The sequence below is a fragment of the Canis lupus genome, chromosome 11, assembly GCF_048164855.1.
Source record: "Canis lupus baileyi chromosome 11, mCanLup2.hap1, whole genome shotgun sequence".
Lineage (NCBI taxonomy): Eukaryota > Metazoa > Chordata > Mammalia > Carnivora > Canidae > Canis > Canis lupus.
In genome coordinates this window covers 24,144,971-24,157,282 of record NC_132848.1, presented here as the reverse complement: position 1 = coordinate 24,157,282, position 12,312 = coordinate 24,144,971, and positions in this window count along the sequence as shown.

Sequence of the window (12,312 nt, the reverse complement as noted above, 5' to 3'; positions counted from 1 at the left end):
CCCTAACCTCAGGGGTTCTTGGTCCTGGGGACAAGACCCTTCCCCTGAGGCTCCCCACCTTTAGGGCCAGGTGCTCTGACCTCGGGACTCCAGTGGGGTCCCTCTCCCTGCTCTGGAGCTCTTAAACAGGCCCTCCCACCCCATCTCATGTACTGTGAATGGCCAAGTTTCCCAGACCCAGTGTTGTGGGGAGCAGCAGGCCACCAGCCGGATTTTTTTTGGGGGGGGGGGCAATGCCATCTGTGATGTGGTTTAGACAGTGTAGTGACAAATCCTGGGTGACACAGTGATGGTTTCTGGAACAAGGGGCAGCCTTTTAAAAAAGGCAGAGTGGATTTCCTGGGAGGGAGGGCAGGGGGGAGCCTCATGGTCCACCCCTTCCCTGGGTGCCTTCCAAGGTGCTGGGAGGGTCCTATGTCTCAGTACAGTTTGCAAGCGGAAACTACTTTCATGTTCCTTTTTGTTAAAGCACCCCTGCCCCCCACCCCATAACACCTGGACTGGGCGCTGCTGAAACGGGGCTGCTCCAGAAAACCGAGCCTTGCGACCCCCAGGCCTGGCGACCGCTTCCTCTGCATGAAAGTCCCGCCCAGTCTGGCTCTGGGCCTTCTCCGCCTTCTGCTCAGAGCCCCCACACCCTGCCTTCCCACAGCCTAGTGGGGTGGGGGGGCTACACACCTAACCCAGTCCCTTGACTCAACCATCAGACTGGAGCTTTCTAAGTCCTATTGCCTCATTTTAGGTGGTGGCGGGGGTGCAGTCTACTGATAACACTTCTTACTGGCCAGGTTCCGGAACTGTCTGGTGAACCCCAGCTTACCCGCCGGTCAACACAGCAGCAAGCGAGAGCCCCGTTGTGGCGCTCCTGGCCTCTGGAGGGGGTGGGGGGCAGCTCAGCTCTGCAGTGTGAGAGCCCCAGGAGGAAGGCTAGGGAGGCTGGGGTGCTCAGAGCTATGCAAGGTGTCCCTCGGGCTTGTCTGGTCCCAGGCCGGGCCTTGCTGGCTCCGCTGACCGACCAGCGCCTGAGTACTGTGGCTGCTGGGTGCACCTCGGGCTTCTCACGGCAGGAGGGCCGGGCTCTGAGTGTCCCAGGAGGAGGCTGGTGGCCTTTGGTGACCCAGACTGGAGGTCCTGCGGCGGGAGTCCACCGTGCTCTGTAGCTGATGCATCACAAGCTGCCGTGGGCTCGGCCCTGCTGGGCCTGAGATGCGCGGGGCAGGTGTTTCTCCAGGGCGCAGGCAGGAAGGAGCAGAGACCCCCGGGGACACACGCAGAGCAAAAGGGGCTGGAGGCAGTCTCGGCCTGAGATGAGCCAAGCCAGCGAGCCCAGCAGGGGAAGGCGCCTCCGACAGGACCCATGGGCAGCTGAGCTGTGTCAGGCTGTTTTCTGATGGGCAACAACCCAGGTCCTGTCTTGGGTGAGGACAGAGAAGATTTTATTTTATTTTTTTAAATTTTAAATTTTATTTATTTATTCATGAGAGACACAGAGACAGAGAGGGGCAGAGACACAGGCAGAGGGAGAAGCAGGCTCCATGCACGTAGCCCGACGTGGGACTCAATCCCGGGACCCTGGGCTCATGCCCTGGGCTGAAGGCAGATGCTCAACCACTGAGCCACCCAGTTGTCCCAACAGAGAAGATTTTAAAGGTGGCTTTCCTCGACAGCACGGCTTCTCCTGGGCCAATTTGGCACGTCCAGCGGGAGCCAGGAGGAGCGGGATCGGACGCCCACATGGAGAGAGAGCCTGGCCTTGGCGGGTGCAGGGGGTCAGGGTCTGGGGCTACAGCCTGTGGTCAGGTGTGGCGGCGACATGTTCCCCTCCCCGCCCTCCAGGACGTATGGTCTGACAAAGGACATCCCCACTCCAGTTTGTGAATGAGTTTTCAGAGAAAGCCTCACACAAGTGTAAAATTCCTTAAATACCTTTAGCTACGCATCCTACCAGCTGCCACTATTGATAAGAATAAAATTGCATATAAGAAGTATCGGTTTCAGGCAAAAAATACCCTCCGATCAGCACATGTTTGTTTGGTCACTGGCTGTTGAGACTTGAAGGCGCCCCGAGGGGCTTGTACTTAGCAGCAGCTCCCTGGGCGTCTACTGGGTGCCGGCTCCTAGCTGTATGGCTGGTAACGGCTCATATCCTCAGGATACCCTGAAATGGGGGTTCTCACCCAGTCATTTGGCAGGAGCCCAGAGAGGGTGATGACATGCTCCGGGCCACACAACTGCAGCCTCAGAGCCAGGAGAGCCGAGTATGAGAGCCCGTGGGTGGCCCAGGCCGGGACTGGGGGCTGGACCCAGCCGCTCAGAGCCACGTGGGCTCGGGGTGTTGGCAGAAAGAGGAGGCCCGGGGAGAGGGCCCCACGCTGCCCTGGGCCTGGTCCCCATCTTAGTCCCTGCATCTTGCACGCTCTGCAGACTCTGCACCTGAACGGCCGCCAGTCTTTCCGGAGCTCCCTGGGGCTGTCCTGCGGCACCGCCACCCACGGGGTGGCTTAATACGACAGGGGTGTCTTGTCTCCATCTCAGATCAGAGTCCTGGAGCAAGATGCGGGTGGCTGGCTCCTTCTGGAGGCTCGGAGGGACAGTCCGCCCCAGGCTTCCCGCGGTTCCCTGGCTGTGGCTGCGCCCCCTGCTCTCCCTGCCCCCACAGGGGGTTCCCTCTGGGTCTCTTCTGTGTCTGCGTCTCAAATATCCCTCTTCTTTCTCTTAGGAGGACGCCGGTCATCGTGGGGCCCAGCCGAAATCTAGGATGACCTCATTTTAATTATATCTGCAAAGACCCTCTGTCCGAATAAGGCCACATTCACAGATCCTGGGGGTTAGGACTCAGACGTATCCAAAAACGGGACTCTCTTCAGCACACAACAGGGGCAGGACCTTCTATGGGGCTGACCCACAGCAGGAACTAGTCATGAGGGTCCCCGGGGAGGGGGGGTGAGGCAGCTGGAGCCTGGCTTGATGCAGGAGAGGCTTCTAGAATAGTCCAATAAGCCCAAGCTGGGGCTTCCAAGGCTGCCGGGAAGGGGGTTCTCCAGGGGTAGGAGTGGGGGCAGGTTCTGCTCAGAGGGAGATCCAGAGGGGGTGGGGTCGGGGATGCCTGGGGGTGGGGTGCCTGGAGAGGAAGAGCATGGCCCGCAGGTAGCACACAGTCCCTCTAGGCTCAGAAAGGAGGTGCAGCGCCCTGCTGCCAATGGCCCAATGGGCCCCATCCCATTTCTGCTCCTGGGACTAACCCTCCCCCAACAAGGACATTGAAGATAACCATCCACATCCGGGGTGGTCCCCATCCTCAGAGGCTGCCACGGCCCCTGGTCACCCCCGTGACCTGCCCTGTCACTGTCTCAGCCGGCCCTCCCGCCTCTGCATGAACTATGTCCTCCCTCGTCTCCTGCTCTCTGTGTGGGTTCCTGTTGGTCCACTGAGGGCAGGGACCCTGGAGGTCTTAGTCACTGCATCCTGTGTCTAGAACAGTGGTCAACACGGTTTGTCCAATGGAAGAACTTTGTGACATTTTGAGCCATCTCACAGAGAAATGGGCTGCTTGTGATAGTGAGCGCCCCGTCGTTGGTGGTATTCAAGCAGTAGTTGGATGAGTGCTTATTGGGATAGGAAGGATGAAAGCAGCAGGTAAAGCAGAAGCTGAGGGCGGCCCCACATGCCCTCCAAGGGGCTCTGACCCTGCCCAGCTCCCCTCCCTGTCCGTGGCCACCTTTCTGTGCGATGCTGGGCGCCAGCCTCCCCTTCCGGGACCCCTGCCTCCCCACTGTGCTAGAAAACAAGAGGTGGCCGCGTCTATCTGATTGAACCACCCAAATGGAAAAAGCTGCAGAAGGAAAGACCAATATTTATTCGTTACATATGCAGAAATTAGGCTCGGGAGCCACCAGTAGACATTTTGAACAAGCGCCCCTGGGCCTCGCCTCTCGGATTCCTCGTCGTCGCTGTCGCCCTGTCAGCCCTGTCACGTCTTGCTGCCTCCTGTGCTGGAGTTTGGCTCAAATATTTGCCAGCCGCTCCGGGTATTTTCTGGGGCGATGAGTGGGAAGGTGGGAAGGGGTGGGGGTCGAAAGCCATGCGGGGTGCGAGCGATCCCTGGCAGGCCCCCCCCCCCCCCCCCCCCCCCCCCCGGGTGCTGAGCCTCTGTGTGTGGTCCAGGGCCCCCCCCCCGCCCCCCGCCGCAGGGCCCCCCCCCGCCCCCCGCCGGGAGGGGATGAACCAGGGCAGGTGGAGTGAGGGTGCGGCTCGGGACGGGGGTGGGGGGGGCGGGGGGGGGCTCAGCATGCAAGCTTCCAGCTCTTTCTCCCTGTCTCAGCAGGCCTTTGGCCCCACGTCCGCCCTCCACGGCTTTCTTCTTCCCTCCCTTGATAGCAGAGCTCCCCGAAAGAGCAAAACCCTCCCCATCTTTCTTGAAACCCCCCTCCCCAGGGCGCTCCAGGCAGGCTCTTCACCCCACGGATTCCCTGAAAAGCTCTGGATGAACTCAGCAGGGCCCCATCCCTACTGTCACCCCTTGGCCTCGGACTCTGTGGGTGGGTCCCCCTTTCCTCCCGGCTGCCCCCCCAACCCGGCCCCCCGACTCACTCCCTTGCCATTGCTTCCTGTGTGCTTGACCTTGAGCACAGGGCGGTGTCCGGGGACTCAGCCCTCGGACGGTGCCTCCTCTCATGACCACAGGTTCCCTTCGCGATCCGGTCCCATGGATCTAAGCACCATGGAGATGCCAACGACTCCCACCTTATCCTCCAGCCTGGTCCTCTGTCCTGACCTCCAGCCGGGTTTTCCAGATGCTTCCATCATGCTCCTCTGGGATGTGAGCCGCCTCTTCCCAAGCTCAACACGTCCACCGCTGACGTCCCACTGAGGTCCCACAGCCTCGCCGCCTTTCTTGCTCTGGCCAAGTCCCTGCGCCCGTCTCACAGCCCCTGTGCGATCTGCAGGAGGTCGTGTTGTCTGCCTCCCAGGCTCTCCACGCCGCCCGCAGCCCCATCCTGACGCCCGGCCATCTGTCCTCAGCACGGGGCTCAACAACCCTTTACAAACAGGAAGCAGGGGGCACCTGCCTGGCTAAGTCGGTCGAGTGTGGACTCCTGACCTTGCCGGTTGTGAGTTTGAGCCCCATACTGGGGCGTAGAGTTTGCTTAAAACATAAAGAAATAAAATATTTTTCTTTAAAAAAAGATTTTTAAAAAGATTTTATTTATTTATTTATTCATGACAGACACAGAGAGAGGCAGAGACACAGGCAGAGGGAGAAGCAGGGTCCCTGTGGGAACCTGATGCAGGACTCGATCCAGGGATCTCGGGATCACGCCCTGAGCTGAAGGCAGACACTCAACCGCTGAGCCACCCAGGTGCCCCCTAAATAAATAAAATCTTAAACAAAACAAAACAGGAAGCCAGAATTAGTCACTCCTTTGGTCAAAACCTTACAAAATCCCACATTTCACCTGAAATGCAAATCGAAGCCCTTGCAAGCCCTGCAAATCCCCATATAATTTTCCTGGACTTTCTTCTGCACCCCCCACTCCTCCTCTGCACCCGGTCACCATGCCGTGAGGAAGCCCGAGCAGCCACGTGGAGGCAACCACGTGCAGACAGCTTGTGGCCATCCTTGGGTCAGGGTGGGGTGACCGTGCGTAACTCCCCAGCCTTCCCAATGCCCCAGAAAACCCACACTCTAAGCCTGGGGAATTGTCACAGTGAATGTTATTGGCTTTTTAAGCTACTACGTTTCTGGGGGCAGGTTGTTACGCAACGATGGGTAACCTAACAACCGTCCCGCCGAGGACCTGGTTTAAAGTGTACTTTAATGACATGAACACATACGTGCATATATTATGCATAAATGCCAGAATGTGTTAGCATATGTGCAATTTGTTTTATTGGCAGTCTTTTTGTTCTGTTTTCCTATTTTGCTTGGCTCCCTTCCCTCTCTCCTACACATCACACCCTATGTCCTCAAACCACGTCGCCTTATTCTTCAGAAGTACTCGTGCAACCACCAATTAAGGTGTACACATGCAGGTACGCCGCTTTCGTTGGGGGCGGTCATTGTGCTGCAAAAATGGGATCGATATTATACTCTCTTGTCTGTATTTTGCTTTTATTTGGCAATTCTTTGCAAAAATCTCTCCAAATCCTCTGTGGAACTCCAATTCATTCTTGTGAATACTTGCATAAAATTCTACTGCGTGGCCACTCCATGGTAGTCAGCCATTCCCAGGGGTGTGCTGGAGCCAGCACATACCGCCTCGTGAGAGTCTATTGTTAATTTTTCAGGAATTTTGTGAGCCGGTTATTAAATGGAGTCGGTAAAAAAAAATGAAATTCCAAAAAATACATATTAAATACATTCTATTAAAAAACAAAGATGATAAAACCATCACTTCCTAATTATTTTACTAGCACTAATGCTCAGGTTATGAGCATCTATTGTCATATAATACAACAGCATGCTCTTGTGTGTCTCTCTCCGAGCTGTGATCGGACACGTCACACAGGTTGTTCACAGGTGGCCGTGGTGAGAGGGTGCACACCACGGAAATTGCCACGCATTACAAATTAGGGCTTGATTTATTGTCTTGTTGGTCGTCTAGCACTTAAGAAACACTAACATCGATAATGTGAATCAATATCGAAGTGTGTCAGGTTTGTAGCTCTTGTGTTGGGAATAGCGCACACACACACACACACACACACACACACACACACAGAGAAACATTCCCCAAAGGACTTGAAAGCTTATTTAACTGGACAAAGAGGGCATTCACGCCATGGACAGGAGAGTGAAGTCTCAACACGTCTGGGCCTCACTTCCTTCTTCCTCTTTCATGAAAATGGACCCATCAGTGAACGTTCCCGTTGGAATTACGCTTGCTCGTTGGTTGCAACCATCAGTGGGCGCCAGGTACAAGACTTTGGCAAAAATCAGCAAAAGCACTCTGAGAATTATTAGACTGTATAAAATTGATCACCAAGAGTGTCGTATATTTTATTATTACTTGTAAACTGTGCCACACGTCCTTTATGTTAGTAGATTTTACGATAAATAAAAAAATGCGTGCTTTTTTGTTCCCCCCTTGGAGACTGGATGGTCTATCACTTAGCAGCGTGCCACGGAGTCTGTCCCCTGTTGATGAGCATCATTTTGTTCCTTTTCCCATGTGGAATTCCATTCTAGCCACGCTGGGTCAAATGGGGTATGGCTTTTTAATTTAATAGATATTTGCAGATTGCTTCCAACAAAGGTGAGGGTGGTTCCCTTTCTAGCATCAGCGCATGACAGCACCCTCTTCTCTCAGGGCTCCCAACGACAGATTTATAGATTTATTTTTTGCCAGTCTGATGGGGGTGCAATGGCAACTCTTTATTTCACTTTGCTCCCCTGCCCCATGTCTGTGTGTCTGAAGGTCTTTTCATATGTTTGTTGCCATTTGGATCAGTTCCGTGAATTGCATCTTGGTGTCCTTTTATCTTTTTCTAGAATTTGGGTTGTTTATTCCCTCTCTGTGGATTTGTCCGTACTGTCTATAAATTAAATATAAGCCTTGTATGTGTTCTCCGTGATTAAATCTCTTGTTTACATTTTAACTCTGTGTTGTCTTTTGCCAAAAAAATTAATTTTTTTGTTTTATTAATCGCTTCTTCTTTAGCTTTACCAAGTATCCGGTCCTGGGTGGGGACTTTCCTACATTGAGAATTTCTTGCTGAATTGTTATTGTTTTATTTCAGTCTCTAATAGGAAGTTGGTTTTCACATATGTCTAAAATCGGGCTCCACTTTTATTTTCCTCAGGATGGGTAGCTAGTCAGTGTCACTCATAAATACTATGGCTTAGTCAAACAGTGATAATAATTATATATTAATTAATAATTTCTCACTGTATTGAAGCACTACTTTTGTTATATTAAGTAGCCTATACACTCACTTCTATTTCTGTATTCTAATCTATTTGTCTATTCTCAAGCCAGCAGCATATTGTTTTGATCATAATGTCTTTACAGGATGTTTGCATATGGAGGGCTTTAGGAAGACAGTACATAACACTGGGATGAGGTCACCAAGAATGCTTCTTTATCTCGGAGCACTTGGGTGGCTCAGTTGGTTAAATGTCTGCCTTTGGCTCAGGTCATGATTCTGAAGTCTTGGGATTGAGCCCCACATTAGGCTCCCTGCTCAGCTGGGAGTCTGCTTCTCCCTCTCCCTCTGCCTGCTGCTCCTCCTGCTTGTGTTCTCTCTCTCTGTCAAATAAATAAAATCTTGAAAAAAAAAAAAAAAAGAATGCTTCTTCATCTCTCTATTCCTTCCCAGTGCATTCATATCCAGAAAGCTCCTAATAAAAACCATAGAGACACAAGATGGAAGTGGTTGGATCCCTGAGTCACTATGTGGAGTGGAGCTTCCCTGCAACATGGTCTGATTACATCACATGTGCACGAGGGATGGATAGCCCTTTATTCTGACTTCCATATAGCCTTATCCTGTCCTGACTTACATCAGTGTTAAGGCATCAAAAAGCTAAAAGATACAGCATTAGCTTAGCACCTGGTGGCAGGTGCCATGGAAACACTGGATCTGAGGGGTGGGGGTCAGGCTGTGGATGGTGACACAGTCACTTAAATCAGTCTGCATGAACCTACAGCCTGTTGAACTTGCAACACTACAATGAGAGGGGAGAGAGCAGGAGAGCAGACGTGTGTCTTGGCTGTTGATGACACTCAACAGGATATAGCAAGAAAGAAGTGAGCTCAGGAAAGAAGTGGCTATTTGTGAGCAGAAATAAAGAGAATAGAGAAATTCCAGAAATCTGGGGCTTAGCAAGATTGGAAAGCCAAAAATAACTTGATAAGGGATTTAGGAAGTGTTTGAACAACAAAGGCTTGAACTATCTCAGGGCAAAATGCAGATTAAAAAGATCCAGATATGGGCACCTGGGGGTTAGTGGTTGAGTGTCTGCCTTCGGCTCAGGTCGTGACCCTGGGGTCCTGGGATAGAGTCCTGCATTTGGCTCCCCGCAGGGAGCCTTCTTCTCCCTCTGCCGTGTCTCTGCCTCTCTCTCTCTCTGTGTCTCTCCTGAATAAATAAATAAAATCTTTAAAAGGAAGTATTTGACTGTTGACTGCTCACTGGCCCCCAGTCTTCTGGGGTCAGAGAGCAGCTGAGAATTACATGGCCCCCAAAGTGCATACTCTCTCATGTCCATTTCAAGGTGTGGCCAAGGAGCCAGATGGCAGGACATAGTCAAGGGCCAGAGATAATGACAAGATACTTTCTTGGGTGAAGCCTAATGAAGAAAGCTTGGCCACCCCAGGGTAGGGGCCTTGGCCCCAGGTAGATTCTACAGAGCAGAGATGGCCACGGGTCTCCATTGTCTCCGCGTGGAAGTGTTCATTACACTTGTCACAACCCTGCTCCATCATGGAATATGGGGTCAGTATAGGAGGCGGGGAATGTCTCTTTCAGTTTGTAGGCGCCCAGAGCAAGAGGAGGTGGGCACGGCCTCTCTGGAGAGCACTGTGCTGGTCACTTGCTCCAAGAGCAGAGATTTCAAGCTGGATTCAGTGACCATGGCAGTTGGGTTGTCTCTCTTGAGGGGGTATGAGTGTGCCCTGGATGTGGGACAAAGCTTGACTTGAATATTTTGGGGCCCACAGGAAGACTACTCTTCTTAGCTTCCTGGCAGTTAAGTGGGGCCGTGTGACTGGTTCCAACCAATGAAATGTGAGCAGAAGTGACACTTATTATCTCCAGCCTGAAGTGTTGAAGAGCTGATGAGTTACCCTCACAGTCTAGTCCTTCCTGGTCGTGGTGATCCTGGAGGCTTTTGGGGTGAGACAATGATGAACAGGTCAGAACATTCCTAGGCCCCTGAGTGAGATGTACAATAGAGTGTTCTCAGCAAACCACATCAGATTTTGTTTGAATTATATATAACATGCTTGGCTGCTGGGTTTAATTTAAATTAGATTATTTTGGATTTCCTACCTCTACAATCGTAACATTTTGAAAGGTGGCATTTTAATTTATTCTGTTTTAATCCTCACAATCCTTTGATTCCTTGTCCCTGCCTCACAGTACTGCTGGGAGTCCTTATACACTGTTGGACACAAGAGCTGAGAACAGGTGTCAGGGGCTCGTTTCTGATCTGAAAGGAAAGCTTTCAAGATTTTAAGCTTCAGAATCCATAAGGTGTTTTCTGTACATTTGTCATGGGTAGCTGCTATCTGGTTCAAGGATGTCCTTTGTGCCCCAGCATTTTTAAAATTGACCCGATGTTGACATTTGTTTTTTTTTTTTTCTGTGCCTATTGAAGTGATCATACATTTTTTTCTCTTTATGCTGCTGATGCTGTGGATCATAGCTATTATAGTCTGATGTTCAACCAACCTGACATTTCTGGGATATAGCTGATCAGGTCATGCTTGATGCCCTGTGCTGCATTTTGATTGGGATTTTTGCATCTGTGTTGATGACTTTGCCAGGTTTGGGTATCAGGGTTCCTCTGGCCCCCCCAAAATGAATTGAGGCCATTTCATACTCTTGTATACTTATTTTTCCCCTCCGGTTCTCCAGAAGAGCTTGCATAAGATGGGCTTGCTTTCTTCCTTGTAGGTTTGGTTGAAATTTGCAGGGCCCGGAGTTTTCTTAGTGGGAATAATTTGCTTATGGATTCAATTTATCGAATAATTATAGGGCTCTTTAGAGTTCTATTTTCTACTGTTGGTTTTGGGAACTTGTAATGCTTTAAAGAAAATTATCCATTTCTTTTCAATTTTCAGGTGTTTGGATACGATTTTTCCTAAGTTCATTATCTTTGATATATTTTTTGAATATGTAGAGGCGACTTCTTTTTAATTTCTGGTATCGGCAACTGAAGACATCTCCTCTTTGTTCCAAGCCTGCCCATGGCACTCCATTGACCAATGGAGTCCAGACTGGGCACCCGAGACCCTGAGGGAATCTGAGGCCAATCTCTGTCCCTTCGCCTGTGGTTACCCTGCTCCCAGCAGAAGAGACAACTGGGGGGAAGAGGGCAGCTTTCCAGGAGGATAGTCTTCATTCAGAGAGGTTATCCTAACCCCGCTCTAGAGCCAAGCAGGGAAGGTACATGAGTGTGTGTGTGTGTGTGTGTATGGTGTCTAGGGATGGTATTTTGAGATGACCAGTCACAAAGATGTGGGGGGCCTGCAGGGAGAAAGGCATTGGCACTTCCTTCCTACTTGGTCTGCTCAGCCAGTGGACCTGCAGCCCTGCCTGAGCCCCCAGCCAGGGGCAGAGAGGATGGGAGGGCCAGGGGCTGAGGAAGGAGAGGTTGGAGACAGGGGGCCTTCTCACCTAGCTCTGCAGAGGGCAGGAAGCTTCCATGGGGGACTAGGTGGCTGCCTGGGAGCAGGGGGGGGGGGCCTCAACAGTGAGGCTGGTTTGCCATTGGAAGACCACAAGTCCCGTGTGTGAGTGTGAGTGCACGTGCACAAATGGCTGCATCCTGGCCTGGTCCTCCTTGCTGGGAAGAGGGGCAGGGGGAGACCCCATACGGCTCTCCCAAAGAAGCCTCAATGCACCCCAAGAACATGCCCGCAGAACGTGCCCGCAGCAGCAAAAACAGTGACATGAAACCAGCTCCCTCCCACCCCCTTTTTTGGTCCCTTAACTCCGCTCCAGCCCAGACCCTGGCCACCCTGGGGAGCAGGGAAAGGGTGGGAGGCAGAGCTCTGAATGGTGTTTGAGACTGGAGCTTTGACTTGAACTGGACATGGTCCTAGTGTCTGTAGAGCCTGTTCTGGCCAAATTGTTGGTAGGGCTGAGACCTGGCGGGAAGAGGGTCCGACGTGGCCCCCAGGGGCGGCAGTATCGGAGGCACAGAGCCCCCATTTGCCCAATAAGCATGTCTGTTGCTCCTGGAGAGCAGGGGCCTGGCCCTCCTCTGAGAACCCGCGGGATGGCACTCCATCATGTAGGGCCACCTTCCAAGCCAGGTACGAGACTACACCCCCCACCCCGGGAAGGGCGGCCTCCGCTGCCCCAGCCCAGGCCCAGGGTTAACTGAGGTAACAAAGCAGCAGGCCAACACACCAGGCAATTGTCCCCGGCCGGCCTGCCTGCGTGCTCACAGCTCCTGGTCCCCGTCCGGCCTCCTATCTGTCCTTGGGGCCGGACCCCGAGCGCCACCCTGGACGACTCCTCAGCCCTCAGGGGAGGGCCTCAGGCCCTCCTCTGCCGGCCTCCCAGGCTGAGTGTGACCGACCACGAGGGCAGGTTCCCTCCAGTGCGTTTGGACGCATTAAAGCAAGTTTTCACACGGGG